At 42.0% G+C, this 21,300-nt stretch overlaps 1 long non-coding RNA gene across 1 annotated transcript in view; it reads left to right on the forward strand.

Annotated features, from left to right (window-relative positions):
- Positions 1-20,295, forward strand: part of LOC114701916 — a 36,784-nt gene extending 16,489 nt beyond the window's left edge. The window contains exons 2-3 of the long non-coding RNA XR_003735896.2: positions 17,856-17,940; positions 20,110-20,295. This is a non-coding gene — a long non-coding RNA (uncharacterized LOC114701916). The remainder of the gene's footprint in view (positions 1-17,855; positions 17,941-20,109) is intronic.
- The last annotated feature ends 1,005 nt before the right edge of the window (positions 20,296-21,300 follow it).

The following is a 21,300-nucleotide window of genomic DNA, read 5'->3' on the forward strand; positions in this document are numbered from 1 at the left end:
AGCTACTGGCCAAAAAATATTTATTTGTTTGTTTGTTTATTTGTGTGTGTGTGTGTGTGTGTGTGTGTGTGTTACATACGCTTCCATGCACCTGTGCCATCGCCTTACTATGGAGGCCAGGGAACAGCTTCTGAGAGTTATTTCTCTCTTTCTACCATGTGGGTCCCAGAGAAGGAACTTAGTTCCTCAGGCTTAGAGGCATGTGCTGTTGCCTAAGCCATCTTACTGGCCCTTCTTGTTGTTTTTTGCTTTTAACATTTGCTAATGGAAGTGGAGAGAGAGCACGGAGAATAGTTTCTCTCCTTCTTCCCTGTGAGTTCTGGGCTCTTTACTGACTTAGAGGTCCTTCTTTTTTTTTCTAGTTGGTGGCCCCTCCACTTTCCTGCATGCCTTCCTGTTCTCAGTTGTGAGTAACTCTGCGGCGTTCAAGAACCCGTGGAGCCTAGCAAGGTGGCACAAGCCCGCAGTCCTACCTGAATGGAAGGGCGATGTGCGAGGGTCACTTGAGCCCAAAAGTTTGAGACTGGCTTGACCAGCCTAGCAAAATCCCTTCGAAACACAAAACAGAAGGCGCCATGTGCTCTCTGCATGTGTGCATTCATGAATACACACGTTAAAGAAATAAGTGCCATGCACATTTGAATAACAGCTGCTACTCACAGGTGTGCGTGCTTACATCTGGCTATACCGAAATGAGATGACTTTCTCATGTTGGCAGCTAGATGAACATTAAGTGTTAGGTTTATGCTTGTTTCAGGAGCCAATCAGCAACGGTTAAATTGTCGAGAAGTTCAAATTCAGCATTCAGGAAAAGTATTCTGGAGTGGGGAGATTGTTTAGCCCGTAAGTGCTTACCAATGAGTTTGAGCTGAGCGTGATCCCAGACCCCACAGAAAAAGACAATTCTGCTGCTGTGACCTTAGCATTCCAGCCCTGGGGAGGTGGAGACAAGTGGGATCTGGGGAATTGCCAGCCAGCTTAGCCTAGAATATAAGCCTAAGGCCTAGTGAAAGATCCTGCCTCAAAAAAACAAGTTGAGAGCAGTTTTGACACCCAGGGTTGACCTCTGACCTTCTAATGCACCCCACTCCCCACACATATACACAAACACATAAATAATAAATAAATAAATTTTCATTGTAAGTTGTGATTTTTTTTTCTCATTTGTATTTTGCCTTTTAATTTTTAAAAAGTTTTGAATAATTTAAAACAAAAATAAGAATTTAAAATTTCTTTTATCTCTACTTTAAGGAAAGTGGTCATCAAATTTTATAGGCTTTCATTGTCAAATTTGTTTATGTTAAATTTGATTATACTTTGCTTAATCCTGAGATTTTTACTGACAAGATAAATTACAAGAAAATCTTCATTATGACAACTGTCTGATAGTTGCTGATTTGTTGCTGTGAGGAGACACCATGACCAAGGTAACTTATGGAAGAAAGCATTAAGTGGGGGCTTGCTTAGAGTTTCAGAGGGTGAGTCTATGGCCATTATGACTAAGATTGTGGACATAGGCAGACATGGCATTGGAGTAGTAGCTAAGAGCTTACATCTGATCTGCAAGATGGAAAGAGAGAGAGAGAGGGAGAGGAGAAAGACAGGGACAGAGAGAGAGAAAGACTGAGACTTGGACTTGGCATGGGTTTTTTTAAACCTCAAAGACTGCCGCCAGTGATACAATCAGGTCACAACCCCCAATCCTTCCCAAACAGTTCCACTAACTGGGAATCAAGTGTTCAAGTGTATGAGCCTGTGGGGACCTTCCAATGTTCTCATTTAAACCACCACAACAACATTGGGGCTTTGCCACAGTGGGGATGTGACAATGGCTTGATACACATAATGTCATTTGCAATGAATGAAGTCTCTATGTTATTAATGATCTAAAGACCAGTGAGGGTAGAAGTGTGTCTGAGTGGTCCAAGGTGCTCAACAAGAATGAGGATACCCCACTATTTATCCTTCTTGCTTCCTTTTTTCTTCTATGCAAAAGGGAAAATGTCACAAGATAGTGATGTGATTATCTGTTTAATCTTAAATCCTCCTAGCTTTGCCTTCATTAATCAGTTCTTTCATATCAATGCATTCTAAGAGTTTGGTTTGCCAAAAATATCCTGTCCGGTCTCCTCTTTCCAAAGTGAATATCATAGCAAAGGTTGGAAAGGAAGTTGACTGGGCCAAATCCAGACATCAGCTTCAGGAGGCATATGTGAGGCATGAACAACAGGAAGTGGCTTCTCTAATGCACAGGTCATTTTGTGCTGTGTCATTTTCCTTAGCTCTCTCTAGACCCATCATAACCCACAGCTCCATAAATCTGTCCACAGCACTCCTGACAAGAGAGTGGTTTACAAGGGATTTGTGGGAAATAGGTAAGGTATATGCAGAGGCTAATAAATAACTCAGGCAGTCATTGTGTAGCTAGCCGACCCCGACCTCTGTTTTTGTGTTGGCACCGCGGACTTAATGCATGTTTTTTTCCCTTTTAACTCTTTACACAGAACTTACTGTTACTCTTCATTTTAGAGAAAAACCAGAGTTAGTGCTTTCGGTGTTCTCTCTGATTGTTTCAACTCACTTGTTGTTGTGCAAACAATAAATGCATATGTAAAAGTGAACTAGATCAAATTGATCGTGGGAAATATTTCTTACTCACCCAGGAAGATTTTGAAAGACTGTCTGGATTCCCCATGGATCAAATGATTGGGTCTAGGGAAGTATTAACTTGTGGCACCTTTTTCCCAGAGGCTTACCCTACCCCTGGGTTTCTTAAGGGAAACGTACATAGAATCGAAGAAAGTACAAAATTAAAGTGAGAAGATTCAGCTGCTATCATAAAAATATAGCTCAGCAGCAATCTTTCCAGCTCCAGTATTGCTCTTTCTTAATCTGTTTTATTTCACTTAGTATGACTTCTAGTTATATTCATTTCCTGCAAATCTAACAATTTCATTTTTATATCTGACTGCATAAAATTGCATTGTATGTACTACATGTCTTTATCCATTTGTCATTTGATGGACAAGTAGACTGGATTCATTTCCTATCCACCATGTCAATTGTATCATTATACTGGCTTAGAGCCCCTTGGATTTATGCCCAGAGTAGGATACCTGGGTCATATGGTTGTTTCCTACATCCTGGTTTAAGTTTTTTTGAAACACCTCCATACCGGTTTCCATACTGGCTGTACCAGTTCACATTCCTATCGGCAGTGAATAAGAAAACTTCTCTTGTTTAATTTCTAATGAGATCTTTGCAGCTTAGCTGAAATAAATTAAAACCCTTCTAGAAAACAATTTAGGGACTTAGTGCTCCTACAGCATTCTTAACTTTGTTATTTACATTATTATTATGTATGCATTGTCTGGCCTTTAAGGCTTGTTTCCTTCTCTGTGTTAAAATTTACAAAGCCCCAAGTAAATAAAATTTACATAGCAACTTAGGGCCCTCTTTCCAACTGAAAAGAGTCAGTTTTTATAACCAAACTGCCTTTTTGAATGCTTTTTAAAAATTGATGTATGTTTTATTTGGCTGGTTTCCTTAACACGTTCAGTAGTCTTGTTAATGAACCTTGCCATGCCTAACATTTTTCACCTAAGAAAATATCTGTATTTATTTTTTAATAGCATCTCATCTGACTGTATTATTCCTGGGTCACAATATATATTATTTTTGGATCATATTCTATGTCTCTTTTGGATGACTGTTTTATTTATCTATGGGGTGAAACAAATTACTGGAAATATCACCCACTTAATCCAACAAGCCTTTATTGTTCTACATAGTTCCTAAGAATCAGGAATCTGGGAGTGACTCGGCTTCATAATCTTGCCAAGGTCTTCCTTCATGTTGGATTCCAGCTGCAGGACCGGGCTGTAGTCATCCCGCAGTTTACAGGGCCACAGGATGTCCTCCAGATGCTCACTCATGTGTGGAACTGTGAGCACAAGTCTTAAGTTTCTTCTTCTCTCGTTGGCCTGGCATGGCCACTGGCTTACCCCCATGGAATGATCCAAAGGTGAATCACTGGGGTTCAAAAGTCCACGCCAGGCCCAGTCTCTGGCTTTCTGGTAAAGATGACACCTGCATCCTGATCCTCCTGCTTCAACCTTTAGGGTATCTGGAAATATAGTGGTTTGGCACTAGAACTGGCTTCTAATTACATTAATTTTTTTTTTTTTTTTTTTTTTTTCGAGACAGGTTTCTCTGTGTAGCTTTGCGCCTTTCTTGAGCTCACTTGTAGCCAGCTGGCTCGAACTCACAGAGATCGGCCAGGCTCTGCTTCCCGAGTGCTGGGATTAAAGGCGTGCGCCACCAACGCCCGGCTAATTACATTAATTTTAAAAATCATTTTCTTTCTGTTTTAATTACGATTACTTCTGTCTTAGTTACCATTCGATTGCTGTCAAGAGACACCAAGATCAAGGCAATTTACTAAAAGTATTTGTGCTAGCTAGATTTCAACATCACACAAACTACAGTCATCTGAGAGGAGGAAACCTCCGTTGAGAAAATGCCTCCATAAGATCAGGCTGTTGGCAAGCCTGTAGAGTGACAGAAGAGGACCCAGCCCCCTGAGGGTGGTGCCATCCCTGGGATGGTGGTCCTGAATTCTATAAGAAAGCAGGCTGAGCAAGCTATGTAGAGCAAGCCAGTAAGCAGCTCCCCTCCACCACCTCTGCATCAACTCTCGACTCCAGGTTCCTGCCCTGTTTGAGTTCCTGCCCTCACTGCTCTTGATGATGAACTGTTACATGGAACTGTGAGTGAAGTAAACTCATTCCTCCCCAAGTTGCTTTGGTCATGGTGTTTCATCACAGTAATAGTAACCCTGAAGAAGACAGCATTTAATTAGGGGCTTGCTTACAGTTTCAGAGGGTGGGTCTGAGATCATTATGTCCAGGAGCATGTGGCAGGCAGGCAGGGTGCTGGAGCAGTTCCTAAGCGCTTTTATCCCAATCCACAAGTTGGAGGCAGAGAAAGCCAGATACTGGGCCTGGCATGGACTTTTGAACCCCAGTGGGACAGCTCCTCCAACAAGATCATACTTTCTAATACTTCCCCAAACAGTCCCACCAAGTAGGGACTAGGGACCAAACATCCAAATACATGAGTCTATGGGGTCGTTCAAACCACCACAACCTCTTTCAGTAAGACAGAGCTTTCTCATTTGGTTTTGGTTTTGGTTTCAAGACAGGGTCTTTCTCTGTAACAGCCCTGGCTGTCCTGGAACTTGATTTGTAGGCCAGGCTAGCCTCACTCACAGAGATCTGCCTGCCTCTGCCTCCTGAATGCTGGAATTAAAAGCACATGCTGCCACTGCCTAGCCAATGATACAGCTTTTTAAAGCTGCTTTTAAATTTCTTTCTCTGTCTCTCTCTGTCTCTGTCTCTGTCTCTCTCCTCTTTGTGTGTGTGTGTGTGTGTGCATTCCCACGTGTCCATATGCATATACATGTGTACCATATGTGGTCAGAGGGCAACCTTTGGGCATTGGTTCTCTCCTTTCCACTATATGGGTTACAGAGGTCAAACTCAGGTCATTAGGCTTGGTGGCAAGCACCTTTACCCACTGAACCATCTTACCAGCTTAGAAAAAATTCGGATTTTGTTTTGTTTTTATTTTGTTTGTTTATTTGAGACAGGGTTTCTCTGTCTAACAACCCTGGCTGTCTTGGAACTTAATCACAGAGATCCACCTGCCTCTGCCTCTCAGTGCTGGGATTAAAGGCATGTGTCACCATGCCTGGCTAAGATTTTTTTTTTTAACACGTGTTTATTATGTCCTTGTCTTCTGCCTCAATCTCATTACCCTCCTGCTTCTGTTTCCTATGTTCTGGGATTGTAGGTATGCGCCACTATGTTCTATTTCGTTTTTTTGTATAAGTCGTGGCCCTTATATAATCTAGCAAGATTTTGTCAGAAAAACCAAATTGAGAAAATGTACAATATCAATAAGTAATTCTTTCTCTGTTTCAATTCTCCCAGGTCTGAGACAACACAAATAAGTATTTTCTTTGCCAGGAATGGTATCACACACCTGCAATCCCAACAATAAGGAGGCAGAGGTAGGAGTATTTGTTCAGATCCATTCTTGGATCCATACTAAATTCAGGACCACCATGGGCTGCATGAGACCTGGTCCAAAAAAAAATTTAAATAAATAAATAAAAAGAAGTAGTTTTATTTCCTTTATCCTGTGAACATGATCAGGGACACATGCACGTGTATACACACACACACACACCTTTCACTGCAGTAAGCATCTTTGTTCACATACTTATATTGTATAATGTATATGTGTTAGTAGACTAAATCCCTAGGAAGAAAAATTCATGAACTTCTAAAGATGTGTTGGCAATGACATTTCCATTGTAGAATATTATTATTATTATTATTATTTTGGGTTTTCAAGACATGGTTTCTCTGTTTAGCTTTGTGCCTTTCCTGGAACTTATTTGGTAGCCCAGGCTGGCCTCAAACTCACAGAGATCTGCCTGGCTCTGCCTCCCAAGTGCTGGGATTAAAGGCATGCACCACTACTGCCCGGCCTGTAGAATATTATTTTAATGAGGCAAAGATATGTTACATTTGTTTATGCTGCAGAATATTACTTTAACTATGTGAAGATGTGTTATTTTTGTTTATATTACTTTTGTTTAATTATGTAAAGATGTGTTGCATTTGTTTCACCTTGCCTGCCTAAGGCACCTGATTGGTCTAATAAAGAGCTGACTGGCCAATAGCTGGGCAGGAGAAAGAATAGGTGGGACTGCCAGGCAGAGAGAATAAAGAGAAGGAGAAATCTAGGCTCGAAAAGGAGAAGAAAGGAAGAGGAGAGAAGGAGGAGAGAACAAGGGAGACACCAGAGACAAGAAACAAAGGCAGATGCCAGCCAGCCTTAGAGAAGCAGTGAAAGTAAGATATATGGAAGTCAGAGAGGTAATAAGCCCCAATGCAAAAAGGAGATAAATGTGAGAGAGAAATGTGAGAGAGACCAGTTCCTTCTTTACCCCCCCCCACCAGGGTACTCTTGAGCAGGAAGGAATGAGAAGTATGTAGATAGAAATATAGAGGAGAGAGACAGTTAGAAACACAGGATAACTCAGAAGGGCCTGGGTCAAAGGAATTCCCAGGGGTGTAGCAAAAGACCTCCCCCCAGCACAGCCAAGTGCAGACCATCCCAAATACCTGGTGACCACTCATGTGGTCAAGCCATCCCCTAATGCAGCCCTGCTGTGTAAAGCAAGCTCAGATCTCACTAGGAAGCTTTTATGGACTTTCACAGAAACAGGTTAAATTATAAGAGCTAGCCAGAAAAGTGCCTAAGCTAGAATGAGCATTCAAAACTAGTAGTAAATCTCTGTGTGATTTGGGAGCTGGTTGGTGTCCTAAAAGAAAAAGCATTTCAGGCACTGTTTTGAAAGATGTGCTTTACTCTGCCTGTGCTTTGAGACTAAGAAACTTAGATTTTAGTTGTCTGACACTTTTGAGGCCCTCCTTAACAATGTGCAAAATTCCCTGTAAATTATAGCGTTTGTTTCTTTCTTTTTCTGAGACAGTCTTACTATGTAGCCCAGGCTATCTTTAGACATACAGTTCTCCTTCTGCAGACTAAGTGTTTAGCTTAGTTTCTAATGTCATGTCCAGTTCTCTGATTAATTTTAATTGATACTTGAAAGCAAAGATTATTTTTTATCAGAATTATGTAATTAATAAAGTGGGTAAATGTCCTAAACACTTAGATACTGAAGTTCTGTTTGGTTCAAGTGTATGGGTCTCTGATGAAGACTTTTTCAAGTATTGCAATATCTGCCCTTAATTTTTTTTCTGTGTTATTATAAGTTATAAAGATAGGGGCCAACAACTATAGATTAAAACCTGGAAAAGTAACTTATTGCATAAACTGCTCAGAGTATCTTCTACTCTGTCCTTCTTGCCAATGATACCAAGATCACTAATTTGCTTAGTTCATAAGCACTTATCCAATAAACGTTCACCAAGAAATTAGCATGTATTATTCATCCAATTATGACCACAGCTTTCTGAGATAAGGGCTATTAAAATTCTTATTTGATCTGTATGTGAGACTATGTCAGGAGTAATATACCTAGAGAAAGATGAGGTTGGAATTTGAACCACTGCATCTGACTTCATAGATCAGTTAAAGAACATTGCCCTCCCCATCAGACACTGTTTGTGGAACATCACAACTGCATGCTCAGGAGGAAATGTTTTCAATCAACACTGACTGCATGGTTATTACTTTGCATATTGGAAGTGACCAATCATATCTGATAATAACTACAGTGAGAATTATTTTCAGTCTTTCCCAGAATGACTTTGAAGGAAAACAAAACAAAACAACAAAATAAGAAACAAATGAGAAGAATAGAGTTCCCAATGAGTAGAAGGAACAGGTCTGTGGAAGTGCAGATGTATAGTTTTGTGCATAGTTATATCTTAGACCTGTGTGATGGTTAGTGTTAACTGGATCTGGAATCACCAAGGAAACGGCCTCACAGGCAGGTTGTGGGAAGTTATCTAGGTTTGATATGATTGTTGTCAGAAGATCCATCCTAATTGTGGGCAGAGCCATCCCCTAGGCAAGAGATCCATGATATATAAAACAGAGAAAGCAAGCTGAGCAGCAGCATGCATTCATTGTTCTACTTTCCAATTATAGGTGTGATAGCCCCAGCATTTTCAGCCCCCACTGCCCTGAATTCCCTGCCATGATTGGTTATATTCTTGAACTGTGAGCCTTCTCCCCTTAAGTTGCTTCGGTCAGAGTATTTTTATCACAGCCACAGGAAACAAAACTGAGACTATGCGGCTTCTCTAGTATAAATATGTACACACGCACAGTTCCGGATACACACGAAACCCAAGGCACTGACATTTTACATGACCTTGAGGGCGTGGACGATCAGCAGTGGCTCAGAGAGGACCTTGGAAAACCTGTACCTACCGGTTAGATAAATAGCTCTCTCTCTATTTGCTCTTTTCACTGCTCGGTTCAGACTCCTTTGAAACTCACCAGTCTTCATCCCAGGTTGTGCCCCAAAGCTTCACACCATGCTGAGAAACTCCTGGTGTAGGGCTGTTAGCTAAAAAAATGATAGGAGACCATTGTTTAGATCTAAACTACACTTTTTATTTATAAAACCACCTTCCTGGGGTTGGGGAGATTGCTCAGCTGCTAAAGTGCTCACCTTGAAAGTGTGAAGACCCAAGTTTAATTCCCAGAACCCACATAGAGAGCTGGGCTATTGACCCCCAACCAGTATAGAAGCACCAAGTGCTTCTTTTTATGGATGTTTCTATTCCCAAACTTTGCCAGCTTTGTGTTTACCAGCCCCTAGATCCAAACCAAGGAATGCTTTTCTTTCCTAAATTTTCATTATAAAAATACTTCTGTCTACCCTTGTTGCTGGTACTTGTGGAAAACACCCCAGATCGCCTATTGCTATAACATGGCTTTCCTACAGGAAGTCCCTCCTTCTCAGTCCCGGTCCATTGGCCAGGTATTGACCTGCTCATCTGTAATAGAAACTCTGTTTTCTTGACCAGCAGTTTTCCTTGAATGGGTCTCTATTGCTACAGTAACACAACCATTCCTACCATCCATGTCATCTCCCCAAGGTGGAATCTGAGAGACTAGGAGTTAGATTGACTCCTTGGTAGACAGACAGCCAGGGAGGGGACCATGGCTAGGTAACACAGGTAGCAAATTTCCAAGATGTCCGACTTCTTCCTTCCTCTTCTAACTTGAGACAAAAGCCTGACTGCTTAAAACAGAGGCCTTGTTGGCTTTTGTCTCCCACCATCAGAGCCTTGCTGATGGACTGGCTCTACAAGTTCGAGGTGGAATTAGGGTATGTTGCACAGCAGTTCTGGGCCCACCAACCATTCTGTCTTTCTTCAAACGGACCAACCCCAAATAGGGAGGAAAACTCTCAGAAACGTTAAAATCCCCAAGCCCTGGAGAAGAGACAGGGTCTTCCACTTTCCAGGTACCCCCTCTACTTTGCAGAGGGATCTTTTTCTCTGCATGCCAGTTGCGTGCGCAGGCGCGTGCGTGCGTGCGTGCGTGCGTGCGTGCGTGCGTGCGTGCGTGCGTGCGTGCGTGTGTGTGTGTGTGTGTGTGTGTGTGTGTGTGTTTCCTCATCCGCAACCAACACCCGTCTTCCACTGCTGAGTCTCTCTGCTAGCGTTCGGGATTTCTCTGTTGCTCCCTGTTGGGCGTCAGAATTTTCCTGCCTTTTGATTCTTTAGCTGGCAGAAAAAACAAACCCAATCGAGACCCTTAGTCGGTGTCATGCCCGTTTGGAAAGTCCTCTGTTGTCCTTCCGGCAGCTGTTGGTAACTCCCAGTCTGTTTTCTAAATGGAGATATTTTGCAGCCATCTTTCTGATAGGAGGTATTTTTAATGAGAAAGGAAACGGATGCTGTTCCTACCACTGGCATCGAGTGGTGCCTTTCTGTTCCAAGTTCCTTAGAATATCCTGCCTGGGCCCGGGGTTCCTACTGCAACCCACGGAGTTCTGTTGCTTTAAGTCATCGGTCCAAGACTTGCTAACTGGTCTTAAACCTTGCTCGGCTTCTCTCTGCTGTCCAGTCTCATGTTTCATTCCCAAGCCTCCCGCTGTTCTACCTCCTCTTTCTACCTTCGAAGATCGTGGATTAGGTAACGTTAAAGGTATTTGTGCTCTGTCTTGCTACTCTGTGCTTAAGAAAAACAAATATTTTTTGTAATGTAATAGGTTAGGTAAGATCCTTTGTAAAAAAACAAACAAACAAAAAAAAAAAAAGACAGCCACAACAGAATAAAGGCATAGTTGGTATTTCTCGTGTCATGATATGTATGCTGCAAACGCATTGAGTTTGAAAGTTCAGCCAGTGGTTAGCGAAGGGTTAATCACAAGTGTAAGCAGATTGGGAGTTTGGAAACATAGGAATGTAGCAGAGATTATCTGTAAGTCAGTACAAAGATTTCATATCCTGCCCCTAATCCTGAAAATATTGGAGACCTCCTGGGGGCCTCTGGACTTGGCTACTCTGTCTTCACCTAAAGTGGTTTTGACTTTCACTCTAGTGAGGCTGCAGCACTCTCCAAGGCCAGAGCTTGCTATTTGATAGGACTATTTGCATTTCAAAGCTAATCAGTATTGAATAATGGGCTGGTAAAAGAAGAGTAAGAGGGTTATTGTGTGGGTTTTATTATTGTGTAAACTTGGGAATACAAGCTGAGCGGGCTCTGGGAGCGCACTCAAATTCCAGCTGATAAGAAAGTGGCTTATGTAAAAGGCCTTTTAATGAGTGAGTTACTCATTACTTCCCCCACAGTGAGAGCCTGGCACGGATCACATGACTGCTGGGCTTCATAAGGAAGTGAAAACAAAAAGTGAAGAGAAAACTATTACTCATACTCCACTCTTAAGTAAAAGCACTCCTTAAATCTGTAGCCTTGACTCTCTTGTGGCTTTTGAAGCCCTTTACTAGTTTGAGTTAATAAACGATTATGTTTCATTTTTCCAGCTCGGCCTGAACACTTATAACTCTAGTTCAATTGCACCTCACAAGTTCAAATCAGCAAAGAAAAAGGAAAAATATTGACGCTGGCTCTCATCCTAGAGCTGATTCCATTAGTGTGGGGTATGCCCTCATAAACAATATTTTCTGTTAGTTCCCACTTGGTGTGCTGAGGTTGCTTGGGACCTCTAGATGGCTCAGTGGGTAAAGACACTTTCCTACAAGCCTGAGGATTGGAGATCCTGGGACTGAAACGGACTCACCCGTGGAGAGAACTGACTCCAGCAGGTTGTCCTCTGACTTCCACACACACCCCATGCTGTGACCAACACACACACGTGCACGATATTTTTCCTCACAAAAAGACCTCTAAAAAAGACCTGATCAATGTTCCTATTGTCTGCAATAAGGTCTCACTGTGAGGGTCAGGCTTGCTTAGAACTTTCTATACAGTCCAAGCCGACTCCTGTATTTCCCTCTCCAGTGCATTCATCACCACTCCTGGGTGTTGGAGAAATATTATTTTAAGAGGTGTTACATTTGTTTATGCTGTAGAACATTTCTTTAATGATGCAAAGATGTGTTGCATTCTTTTATGTTGCATTTGTTTAACTCTGTGAAGCTCATTACTGTGCCTGTCTAAGACACCTGATGGTCTAATAAAGAGCTGAACGGCTGCCAATAGCAAAGCAGGAGAAAAGATGGGCGGGGCTGACAGGCAGAGAGGATAAATACAGGAGAAATCTGGGAAGCAAGGAGGAGGAGGAGGGGGCAAGGGGCCAGCCACCCAGCTACACAGCCAGCAGTGGAGTAAGACAGAAAGATATACAGAAGGAAGAAAAAGGTAAAAGCCCAAAGACAAAAGGTAGATGGGATAAATTTAAAGTTAAGAAAAGCTGGTAAGAAACAAGCCAAGCTAAGGCTGGGCATTTATAAAAAATAATAAGTCTCTGTATAATTATTTGGGAGCTGGATGGCAGGCCCCCAAAAGAGAAAAAAACAAAACAAAACAAAAACAGACAACATTTTGGCATTCCAACGTGGGACTAGAGTAAAAGAAAATCCACCTGGCATGTCCTAAAGTTTAACTGAACACAGCTATTGGTTAAAAAAGAAAATAGATCATATATAAAAATCTGTCTACTTAATGTAGATGTCAATATAATCTGTATGCACAAAATGCACCGCTAGCTATTAAAATATGAATAGTAGCCGGGCGGTGGTGGCGCACGCCTAATCCAGCACGGAGGCAGAGCAGGCGGATCTCTGTGAGTCGAGGCCAGCTGGCTACCAAGTGAGCTCAAGGAAAGCGCAAAGCTACGCAGAGAAACCCTGTCTCAAAAATCAAAAAAAAAAAAAAATATGAATAGTAAAAAAATATTTTCTACATATGTAAGCATGCTTTGGGCATACCTTGGAAACCACTATTCCACAGAGAATATCAGTTCCTTGGCATGGAATGCAAGTTTCTGTTCTGGCACAGTCTCTCTCTCTCTTGCTATTATATTTCCCTGCTGGTTTTAGATTGTCAGTATTGCTTTGTGTGTGTTTGTGTGCATGCTTGACAATGCATGTGTGTGAGTAGGCCGGAGGACAACCCTGGGTGTTGTTCATTGCCTGACTTATTTTGGGAATTAAGATCTCTCTCTGGACTGGAACTTGCCAAGTAGCCCGGACTGGCCAGCCAGTGAGCAGGGGGATCTGTCTTTTCCCACCTTTCCAACACCGGGATTACAAGATTGTGCCACCACACACATTTTTTTTTTTAATAGAATCTGGACATTAGTAGAATTGAAGTCTTCATGCTTACAAGAACACTGTTGTCTGAGTTGACTTGCTTCAACCCTGCTGCTGTTTGCTCAACATGTATGTCTCTATTAGCCAGTTTGCTGTTACTCAAGTGAAATACTTGATGCGTGGTATATATGAAGTAAAGAGAAATTTAGTTAGCTCACAGTTACAGAAGTTCAAGTTCAACATGGGTGATCCTGTCCCTGGATAGGTGAATACACTGTGTGACAATGGTTGGACATCATGATAGAAGGAACAGTCACGTCTCAAGCCATGGGTAGAAAGAGAGATTGTGTCCTACAATCTCTGGGGCACTTAACAGGAACTAGAGCTGGTTAAGCTTTTAGGCTTTTGATCAGCAGTTCAGCTGAAATCCATTTGGATGAAGACTCAGAAGCTTCCAGTCTGAAGAAACAGGATCAGCTGAGGAATTGGTGAGTCAAAGAAGTTGTGGCTTGTTCTGCTTCTCTGATCTTCCAGCGTTCACCGTAATACCTGGCTTCAGGTTTGATTTTATTAATAAGATCTTTTAAGATTCGTGCTACACCTTTTAGCATCACCCTGGGGCCTTAACATGCAAGCCTTTGGGGGAAAAACTCCCCACATCTAAACCATAACAAAGCACCACCCCTCTCTGTTGCTATTACCTCTTTGTTTTTGTTGTTTAATCAGTGCTGTATTCCCAACTGTCTTGAGTCCATATTCTGAAATGGGGATTGTGTAAGACAGCTTCTACGTAACCCCTACTTTGGGGTTACACTGTATCTTCCCCTCCATCCATTAAGGAGTCATCAAGTGGGGGCAATTCTTGGGTAAGGGAAATCCTGGAGCACCGTCACCCCCAGTGGCCAGCGATTGTGGGAATAAATGCTTGAATGTCAAGTGGGACCTGGGATGCTCACCACTGCTTGTGGCGATTAACCAGCTCACTCAAAGGTGTCATTGTTCATCAGACTAGTTTTTACTTTCTTTTTTCCAAGTTTCTACACTTCACTTACATGATTTAAGTATAAAAATAATAGTTAGGACAGTGTAGTCATTTTTCTACGTTTTACTCGATTTAAAATTCAGTTCTTTATTTTGAAGTGATTTGTTCCAAATTAAATTAAAAATTCCTTTTTTTTCCTCCAGCATTGGGAAAATATAATATCAGATTAATAGGTTGTTTTCTTAGCAACTATATCGAGGTGTGATTCCTGCAGAAACAGATTTTAAATAAACTTGCTGCTTCTTAGCACTCAGGCTCATTATGCTGAAAAGTTACTATGAACTTCATTTTGGGTTCGAGTGCTCACTATGTAGCCCTACCTAGCTGGTCTAGAACTTGGTGTGTAGATTTAGCTGGCCTTGACCTCACAAGAATATTTCCACCTCTGCCTCCTGAGTGCTGAGATTAAAGGTTTATACTAGTATGCCCAGTCTGTGAGCATTTTTGTAAGGATTAATTGCATGATCAAAAAGTACATACATCACCAATAATATAGGAAATCGTAAATGCTTCATTTTGCTTCACTAGATAAGAAAGATGAAATGAGATCCTTGTTCTGAAGGAACTGAAAAGTATTTGATAGAACACTAAATAACGAAAAAATACAAATAATCATATTTTGTTTGCTTGTTGTGTGTGTGTGTGTGTGTGTGTGTGTGTGTGTGTGTCTGTCGTGCATGTGCGCACACAGAAACAGGTATGTGGTATGTGGTATGTGTGGAATGCGTCAATCTTTTGTTGTTCCACAGATAACATCTCCCTCTTTTGGAGACAGTGTATTCCAGTGGCTTGAACCTTATCTAGTAGGCTAGGTTGGCCAGTTAGCCCTAGGCATCACCCCTGTCTCTGCCTCCCCAGTGCTGGGATTACAAGCATGTGCTACCAACACCCGACACACACACACACACACACACACACACACACACACACATATGTGTGTGTGTGTGTGTGTGTGTGTGTGTGTGTGTAATTTAAATAAATGCTGAGTGTATACATTTCACAGCTAGAGAAGAAAAGGGAAGGATCCCAGCTGGTGGACAAGCTTGAGAGACGAACCAGATGATGGAACAGAAGACAGGTGGAAGGTCAGCGAGGCTGATGTGAGGAAGTGAAACTCCTCATACAGGAACAGGGGTCAAGAAGGCAAGCAGAAGATGACAGCAGATGTCAGGTTCAAGGGAGAGTTATTCAAACCTCAGATAGGACAAGTCAGGTTGCGTCATGCAGAGCCCTTAAGGAAATGTGACTCTGAGTAGTCAACTCCCAGGACTCAAGCTTGAATTCCTCAACCAGTCCTCCTCTTGCAAAATGTCAAACTCCTTCTCCCTTAGTCTCCCTGTTTTCTCATTCCTCCAACATGCACAAACGCACTGCTAATTCCCAAGTTAGAATTGATCTTCCCATGTTCTCAACGAACTCCGTTTAACCCATGGTCGTAACATCGGTTAATTTGTCTCTTGATTATCTTCTTTGTGTTCTTTGTTATTCTCAGGTTGTATGCCTATAGAGAGTGGACAGAGCTTTGCCTCCACCCTCTGTCTGGACTCAGGGATAGAGTAGTATCCGTGAGGGTTACTTAAAATAGTTTTTTCTCAGGGTGAGATATTGAGGATTCTGAATGTTGTTCCCTCCCACAAACTGACAATACACATTATAATAGGTACAACATAAAACGCTGCTTAATAGCTAGAGAAGGCAGGTTTATATATATTTCTCTGCTTGAAGAATCCGTCTTACTTGAACTGCAGCATATTTTTGATCCAACAGGTGGAAATAATTCTGTCACATCCTAGAAATGTTTGTCAAGGTGCAAGTTTACAGCAAGTGACTTACTAGGAAAAAAATTGTATTAAAAAGGAAAGTGTATCTTTTTAGAAATGATAATATGTAGACATCTTGGGAAGAAACTTTTCTAGCACTCCTGCTTTAAGTATATTAAAGAAAAAAATTCTGTTATCCTTGCTTGATTTAAAACAGCAGGAATGATCAGAATGCTCAAACTTGACTGTTTCGTATTGCAAAGCTAATATTGTCTGCTTCAGTTGAGTCATGTACAGAGTTGGACTTTGGCACTTTGGTTGATAAATGCTATCAACGTTTACGAGACCGAAACTTTACACGAGGCATTTTTTTTTTATTGCTTAGGTCATAGTTGGTTTTGAATCTATACCTGTTCTGTGCTTACACCATCTATACATGGGGGTGAGGGGTGAGGAAGTCTCTGGACACCAAGAATACTACTCAATGAAGGCCAAGAAAAGCATAAGTCTGGGCTATTCATGTATGAATGAATAATAGGTATGAATGAGTAACAAATGCACCATAGTCTTGTTTTGAGAACTATTTCTTAATCACTCCTGGAAGGCCAGGAATAGAGGACTACATCATACATGACTTTCTAGCTCCTTTGGTAAATAAACAACTTCGGGGATTCCCTGTACCTCTTCCCTTAGCAAATAAGTCCAGGTAGTATTGTACTGAGAATGCTGTTCTCACCAGCTGGGGACCGTGATGTCCTTGTCTGCTACAGAAGATATTCATTCAGCTGGGGAATGCTGCTCAATGGTAGATGGCTCGCCTACTGTGTGTAAAACCGTAGATTCGGCACCCTCCCACACACATAAATAAATGGTAAACATAAATAAATTCATTTGAAACAATGGGACTTACTCAGTTGAAGAAAAGAATGAATGAATGAAAGGGCCAAGGCAGAAAAATTTGACAAAAGGTAGTTTTGAAATTGGGAGCTTATTGTGATATTAGTTTGAAAATTGTGACCTAGGAAGAAGCATCATTGTACAATATGAGCCAACCCAGTGACTTAAGATGTGCTCTCCCAGGCAAACCAGTCAAGGGTGGGCAATTTTGTAACAGATAGAATGGCTAGCTTGCTGTGCTTCGGGGTAGGGGTGCCTGTGGCAGATTGAGGATGAATATCAAGTTAGAATGTTCTTTTTTTGTTTGCTTTTTTTGAGACAGGGTTTCTTTGTGTATCTTTGCTGTCCTGGAACTCATTCTGTAGACCAGGCTGGCCTAAAACTCAAAAAGATCTGCCTGCCTCTGTCTCCCAAGTGCTGGGATTAAAGGCATGTGCCACCACACCCAGCTTAGAATATTATTTCTGGTTGACAACAATTAATATATTTCAAAATGTGGAATGGGTCAGAGCAGCTCTTAACCTGTAGGCTGCAACCATCAGAAAACATATATTTCCAGTGGTCTTAGGAACCCCCAACCATAAATTTATTTTCATTGCTGCTTTATAACTGTAGTTTTGCTACTGAGCCATGTCTCAGTTTCTAAAACCATTGGGGATATGTGTTTTCTGAGGGTTGTGACCCACAGGTTGAGGACCTCTAGAATAGAACTCTGAATGTTGCTAACACAAAGAAATAATAGAGGGATAGATAAACAAATTTACCCTGCTTTGAACATTATACCTTGTATGTATTGAAATGTTGCATGGTACTTCACAAACTTGCACAATTCGTCTGTGTTGATTAAAAGTATTTTTTTTTTTTTTTTTTTTTTTTTAGAAAAGAAAGTCATTTCTGAATATTGGCGCTCTCCTCTGTCACATGCTTTCCTAATCCCAGGCACAGGAGCTGTCCTGCGGTTTGTGTAAGAAGTGTTAGTACGTCATATTAGCTGTTTTAATACATGTGAGAGCTGTTTTGTAAGGGTTTGCTTGCCAGCAGCTGAGGCTGAGGAGGTCCACGGCTTCCAGCCAGATTCCAGCGTGATGTAGGAATAAGGACTAGACAGCAGAGTGCCCGGGCTTTCAGACTGGAACAGACAGGATGAAGATGTAAGCCCCGTCCTGCTTTGAGTAGTAATTTAGCATAGGTATTGATTTAGGAAGATCTAAAAGGTATACAATTAATGCCAAGGCAAATGAGGGGTCTCTCGCAGGGAGCAGATGATGACAGATTATGGACTGCACTTACTTCCTTATCATTACATATTTTTTAATACCTAGCTGCTAAAATGGTAGCTAAAAAGAAAATGTCCTGGTGTAATTTTGACAGCAGGCGATCTCTTCCCATGGCTGAATTTTTAACCATATTCCGGAAACTTGTATTTCTAAGCAAAAGAATTTCATGTGAAGCTGCAAAGCATGGTGAGGTTAATTCTTCAGTTTATGGGTCGAAGAATACTAGAGCTGGAGAACTGTTTATTTCTTTGTCGATTCGTGGTATTTATATTTGGCGCCTGGTCCCATGGATTCAGGCAGGTGGTTTCTTCAGGATAATACAGATGTAAAATCCCCCTGTCCTACCGACTCCCATTTAGAACCCAGAACTAAGAAAGATCCCTCCAATCTCTGTATAGGAATTGATGTCATGAGGTTCTGGCAGTGAGCCAGTCTATGAATCAGAGACACTTAGGCCCTCACCATTTATTTAATTTAAGACACGATTATAATAAACTTGGTTATCAGGGTTTATCTAGCCCCCAGGAGGCCAGAGGAGCCCAGAGCTGTATGCACATTTACTTGGCATTAGCAGTTCCCCAAGAGATTTTCATGTGCATTATTCATTGCTCAGAGCAGTGATTGCACAAAGAAGTGACCACCAGTTACCTGACAGTCCCAAGAAGACAGAGGAATTGTAAATCGTGGGCACATAAACCACAAGAGCACCCTGGAAGGTAGCCACGGTGAGAGGGACCAAGAAGCATGGGTCTCAGTTCCTACAGTAAATCATTTTTATTTTGGCGTGGAGTTACCATTATGACGATAGCCAGTTAAATTTGTGCATGTGTATTTCTCTGTGCAGAGGTTTCAACTGGTTCTAAACTAGAACCAGAGTCCTGAGACCTGCGTTTGCAAGGCACATGCTTCGGTAATACAATATGAGGCTGGCAAGATGAGTCAGTAGGTTAAAGTACTTGCTGCTAAGCCTGGTGCGTGAGTTTAACCTCCAGGGCCCACATGGTGGAGGGGGAAAAGCTCCCTGAAATTGTCATCTGACTCCCCCCACATATCATGACAGCTCCCCTCAAACATACACATATAAGATAAATGTTAAAATGTTTTTACAAATATGATAAAATACAGTGATGGAATATTTCTTTAAAAAACCTTAACATGTGTGTGTGTGTGTGTGTGTGTGTGTGTGTGTGTGTGTGTGTGTGTAGGGGTGCTTATGTGTCTGCAGGTGCACATATGTGTGTGTGCACACAAATGTGTGGAGGCCAGAGGATACGCTCAGGTGTCATTCTGGTGGACATCATCTATCTACTTCTAGACAGGGTCTCTTACTGGCCTGGAACTCACTGTTAGGCTAGAGAGACTGGTCACTGAGCTCCAGAGATCCCCCTGTCTCATTGGCCAAGTTCTAGAATTACAGGTGTTTGCCACCATGTCTGGCACTTTTATGTGGGCTCCAGAATCAAACGTGGTCCTTATGCATGCATAGCAAACACGTGATAGACTGAGCTACGTTTCTACCCCTGACTTCTGCCAACTTCTGATTTCCAACTGTGAAAATCTGCATGAAAACTGTTTATATGTCATTCATAAATTTCATGCCATTAGGTGTCTGTCATAATTATACTATCTAACAAAAGAAACTGAAGGAATGGGGGTTTTATTTTGGGGTCACAGTTTGAAGGTCCCATCCACCATGGCAGGAAGAGCACAGCGGAAGGAACATGAAGCAGCTGGTCACATTTTGTCCAAAGACAGAAGGAGGAGGAGGAGGAAGAGAAGAGGAAGAGACAGAAAGAGGGAGTGGGGGGAAGAGGGGGCAAAGGCTCAGCTCAGCTCATGTTCTCTTTCTTCTTCAGTCTAGGACCCTCTGGAATGGTGTCAACTACATTTAGAATCATGGGTCTTCCCACTGCAATGAACCCAATCTTCAAACTGCCTCATGAACATGCCCAAGATTTATTTCCATGCTGATTCTAAATCCCATCAAACTGACAATCAGTATTAGCCATCACAATGTCCTTCATCCAAAATACCAAACATGTCTATGAAGAAACTGAGATGAATTCTTTCTTAGATTAGTTGTGTTTGTCTCATGAAAGAGCTATAGACCTACATACTGGAAGTCATTTGAAAATAAAGGTTAAAACCTACATGTGATGTATGTAACTTCTTTATTCCTAACAGTCTTGCTGTACATTGCATGTTTATCTCCTACCCCTCAAATTTCACATTTCTGCATTGAAATACTCACCCCCCTGCCCAGGTACATTGCTGACTGGGAGGCTGGACATTGGAGGGTGATTAGGACATGAAAACAGAGTCCCTGTGAAGACATCAGTACTTCATAAGGCTCAGAGAAGTATCATGTTGTTGTATGTTTGTGTGGCTCTCCCCTTTGAACTGAAGCATCCCTTTGTGGAGAGAATGCAGCGTCTCAGAGAAGCTAAGGAGGCTTAGGAGACTCAGAAAGCTCAGCGATCCCAAGGCTTGGGAGGCTCTTCCCTGAGATCGTAAATGCAGCAAACAGTTGCTAAGCAAAGAGGACTCATCAGCAAAGCTACCTGAGAGTTGGTCAGGGATGTCTAGGGATGCAGCTTTTAGTGAGTCATCCATGTACGGTGGGCCTTTCCGTGATGCAGCTGCCTTGGTACCCATGCTGCATAAACCCCAGTAAAGGGCCTTTCCGTGATGCAGCTGCCTTGGTACCCATGCTGCATAATCCCAGGAAACTCACTAGTTCATCAAGCTTGACTTGGGTGGAGGCATTTCTTTGGTCTGCCATCAGTGTTCTGGGAGGTCAGAGAAACACTTGCAGGAGTCCTGTATCTTTATGCCACATGGATCCAGGCAATTGAATTCAGGTCCTCGGGCTTGGCCATAGGCTTTACTTGCCTGCTGGGCCATTTTGCTAGTCCAAAAAGACCTTACTTTTTGAGTCTTATTTTCCTGCTTAAGATATCTAAATTTTAGTGTTAATGCTAGTTTAGAGAACAGGGTAAGGAGCAAGAGTACGTCTGACTTCACTATTGTCTCTGGACTACGGTCAT

The sequence above is a fragment of the Peromyscus leucopus genome, chromosome 12, assembly GCF_004664715.2.
Source record: "Peromyscus leucopus breed LL Stock chromosome 12, UCI_PerLeu_2.1, whole genome shotgun sequence".
NCBI classification, from domain to species: domain Eukaryota; kingdom Metazoa; phylum Chordata; class Mammalia; order Rodentia; family Cricetidae; genus Peromyscus; species Peromyscus leucopus.